We start from the raw sequence: 4,688 nt of genomic DNA, 5'->3' as shown, positions 1-4,688 counted from the left end.
AAACATTTGTCATTTGTCAGTGATATGTACATTTTGGTATACATTAGAATAGAACATATGTCCTAATTATCTAAATGAATTTGATAATTTTCTAAATGAATTTGATAATTTTGAAGAAAACCTTAACCAAAGATTATTACTTTAATAAATTTGTTCATTATTTGTTCATTTTCTATTTTTATTTTGCTGATTTCTGTAGTTATAGAAAGCTATTTGTTAGTTCTTTTATTTAGTTTTTCTTTTGCATAGAACTTGCTATAAAAGAAAGAGCAGACTAGAATAAATGTCAAATTTTACTAATTTTTTAATTTATGAATTTTTAATAAATTTAACAAATATAGTAATTTCTCAAAAGAAAAGAGAACTATAAACTGAAAACAGAATTTGTTTTTCAAGTGGCTACATTGGAGGAACATCCAGTTAGAAAGACTTATTATAATGGTTAACTAAATAAATAAATTCGTTCTTTTAAGATAGCCTGAATGTGAGAATATTGGTTTATATAGATATTATATTTTTTAAAATTAATATAATTTAATTTTATTAATTACATTAATCTCCTTAAATTTCCACACTGACTTACATTATATTGTATTGTACTATGTTGTATTTTATTATATTATATTGTGTTATATCATATTATATTGTATTATAGCATATCATGTCATGTTATGTTATGTTTATATTCCACACCATTTTAAATTTTATTAATAGTTGGTAAGTGTTTCTTTATTATTCTGAGGTAATTGAAATAAATAAAATGTGTGCCATATTTCAGAAAATTTATATTATGAAAGACATAGAAATCATGTGGCTACTAATTAATACAGAATATAGAAAATATCATATATGCATACAAAGAAATATATTTAAGCAAAAAAAGCAAAATCTTAGACCATATTGATGAGTCTGAGAGTATTATAAGTGAACTAAGTCAAATAAAGTCAAATAGTGTATTAAATACAATATAAGCTAAGGAGATGCATATTTTTACATGTAAGTCTGCAGTATTTTTATATTCTTACTTTCATACATAATATATTTCAAATGTATTGGGAGCTCAGGAGGTAATTTTTAAATTTCTCTCCTTTTTATAAAATCCTGCTATTTGCAGTAAACTATTGTTGTCTTTCAGTTCTTCTCTGAAAACACTTTAAGTCAACCCTGCAGCATGTAGATGTTAAAGGCAAAGATAAATGAGTAAAGATCTCAGATATCTGAGATTCTTGGTGGCAGATGAGCCATTGAATTGTGGATTTTAGCTGGGCTTGGAAAAGTATAGCAATAATAGACTCATTAGACTGCTTGTGTCTCTGCTAACTTTGTTTTATGGTTTTTGAGTCAACAATCTGGTCATGATTTTTCTCTATTTGTCAATTCTGCCTATCACTTTTGTTCAAATTCTGATGAAGGGTCTTCATCAAAAATAGAAGTAGATCATGTGGGTCCTGTTGATTGTCTTCTACAAACTGATTATTTATCTTTCCAATAGTAATCTTAAAGTCTTTGGGACTTATATACCTATGTTGTCCTGCCTAAAAGGCTTTTTATAATAATGTTATCAAACTCTTCTTTGCCTTTCTGCCTCAATGGACTAGGCTTAGTAATTACCTTCTTACAATGGTTTGGCAAAGTAATCAGTAAAACTTGGAATAGTATACAGGCATTGTAGTACTGAGTTCATATTACAAGTGTTTTCCAAATTATAATCTCTGGTTAAAGCAAAACCAGTTTCTCTATCTACATAAATGAGATTCTAGAAAAGGTCATTTCCATTCCCCATAGTCTCTACCTCATTATGTGGAGTCAGTTTTGTTCAGGTTACCTATTGATATCACAATTTGTTTTCTGCTCTTGTCCTTTATAATAATATGTGTTGCTTTTGTGGGGAATTTTGCAGTCTTGTCATGAACTTGTGTCTAAAGTTTATTTGTGAGAATCCTGCTTCTGACAAGGCATAATGGGATCCAGAGTTTCTAGGCAGGGTTTTCATCTGTAGAAACATAAGAAAATCATTTTCCTCTAATGAGATTAGTAGCAATTTAATTACTATACATTTTATCCACATAAGTATTTTAATTGTTTTTTTTTTATTGTACCTGAACATCTTCTTTAAGTGTCTTTCATCAGGTGTATAAGGCTCTCCTTTGGATTAGTGAAAATAATGTTAATAATAAAATCTCTGTAGGTGGCATGCCTCTTTTGCTATATTTTAATAGCTTAGTTTTGAGGGTTCTGTGAGCTCTTTCAACAATGGCTTGTCCCTATGGGTTATAGGGAATGTGAGGTATGTGTTTTATAAGCCATTCTTTGTAAAATGATTGGAAAGTTATATTGATATAGGCAGGACCATTGTCCATTTTTATGGATTGGGAGATGCCTATAATAGAAAAACATTGTAGGATGAAGGTGCAAGTAGCTTTAGCTACTTCAGAAGTCATTGGGAACCCTTCATATGAGATGAAATAAGTATTCAGTACTACAATGGAAATAGGTTTTCTCTGAAAAGAAGTCAAACACGTGTAGTATTCATTTGTCATAATTTGTTAGTGTGCAGCCCTTGGGGATTGGTCTTAGCTATATGTGTTCATTCAAAGGTACTCAAATGGTATGTATCAACCATTTATCTTGAGTTCCTCCATAGAATATGATAGTTGTTATGAAAATTATGGGTATTTGTATGTAGTACTGCATGTTATTCTGCAGATGATTTAAATATAGGCATGGTCAGTTCTATTTCCTTTACCCATCAACCAGATATTTGAAGTGAAAATTATGGGTATTTGTATGTAGTGCTCCATATTCTCTGCAGATGATTTAAATATAAACATGGACATTTTTTTTTTTTTGGTTTTTGGGCCACACCCGGTAACGCTCAGGGGTTACTCCTGGCTATGCGCTCAGAAGTTGCTCCTGGCTTGGGGGACCATATGGGACACCGGGGGATCGAACCGCGGTCCGTCCAAGGCTAGCGCAGGCAAGGCAGGCACACCTTACCTTTAGCGCCACCGCCCAGCCCTGGACATTTTATTTTCTTTACCCATTGGCCCTGGGAGGCCAGAGGGGGGCGGTTATGTATGTAATAAATATTGGCTCAGTGTGTTTTTGCAAAAGTGTTTGCAATTGCTGCACCAAATCTTGAACAACCTGATCATTTAAAGAGGTGATTACTATTCCTTGTAACAAATCTAATAAGCTGAATAGCTTACTATGTTGTATGGCTCTGAAATAAGTGATAGTGTGTAATTTAAAGTATTGAGTTCTACTTGTTGAGAAGACTTGTAACTGTTGTTTCAGTGAAGGGCCAATGATACCATCTTTTCCTGTTGACTACCCATTAACATAAACCTGGTGGGATCATCTACAGGGAGGTTTGAATAATAGAGGATATTACAAAATGAATTCTCTTAAATAAGTCTCTGGCTTTTCTAGCAGTATAACGGGAGGAAATTTCTCCTGAAAAATTATATAAGGTGCATTGAAGGGGCTTACTGAGAGGTAGTATGCATTCTATTTCCTTTTTAGAACTTGGCAGCACTATTATTTTAGGATCAAAACCTAACAGGCAAAGTGCTCTGAGCCTTGCTTTGATGATAATAATAGCAGTGATTAATTCCAAATAAGGCAAAAATGTACAAGGTTGCTTGTCATGTAAATTAACCCATCCAGGAAGTCCAGAAAGCTGAGTAATAGCACCTTTATGAGAATGAGGGGTTGAAAAACGTAAAGGCCACATGTTCTTTCTAGGGATTAATATTAAAAAATTGGACTTTTGGAGCCAGTCTATGAAAAATTGTAATAACTGTTTGGCTTTCTGAATTAAACAACTGGGATTATTTAAGTCCAAATTTTCTTCCAAAGTACTAGATAAGTTACTGAGTTCTGAGTTTGAAATTCCAAGAGAGGGGCAGATCCAATTTATATCACCTAAAAGTTAAAATTTATTAAGAGTCCATAGATTTTTATAATAAATATAAATATTTTGGGGACTCATTGAATTATGCTACAATTAGAATTTCAAATATTGAAATAGAAGCAAAGTCTAGATTTTTTCCTGTGGCTACTGTTAAATTAGCATCCTGCAAGCAACTAATGACAAATTCATAAATATATTTCAATTCTTTGTGAGTAGAAGTACACAAAAATACCATCCATGTAAGGAATCAAATATGCTTGGGGAGACTTTTTAAAAATGGGACATTAAGTTGCATTAAAATAGTGACATATTTTGGATGAATTCACCATGCCCTGAGGGAAAATCATCCATTGAACTTGATGCATAGGGTCCTTATTATTGAGAGATGGAACCAAAAATGCAAAGCGCTTTCTATATTTTGGGTGAGTGCAAATATTATTAAAACAGTCTTTTAAGTCAAATATTATCAAAGAACAATATTTTGGCTGATCTTTTGGTGTATTTAAGCAGCTTACCCATGAAAATCATTGAAGTATTTACAACTCTTCAGCCATATCAAAGTTTCCAAATACTTGATGGATTTTTATTATGAATATTGGCAAGTTTCATTCAGAAAAGGATATCTCAATTTGTCAGAAACTCAGCTCTTTGGCTCCTATGTTTTTATGCATCTCTAATTTTGTGCTGTTGATGGGCCACTGGTCACTGAGGAATTCATATTGGAACATTGTATTTCCATTTGATGGGAATTGGTTCTGGGCCCTTTGACTCA

This window comes from Suncus etruscus, chromosome 1 (assembly GCF_024139225.1).
Source record: "Suncus etruscus isolate mSunEtr1 chromosome 1, mSunEtr1.pri.cur, whole genome shotgun sequence".
In the NCBI taxonomy this organism is placed as follows: Eukaryota; Metazoa; Chordata; class Mammalia; order Eulipotyphla; family Soricidae; genus Suncus; species Suncus etruscus.
The sequence above is the reverse complement of the archived record's forward strand: the minus strand, read 5'-3'. Positions refer to the sequence as shown.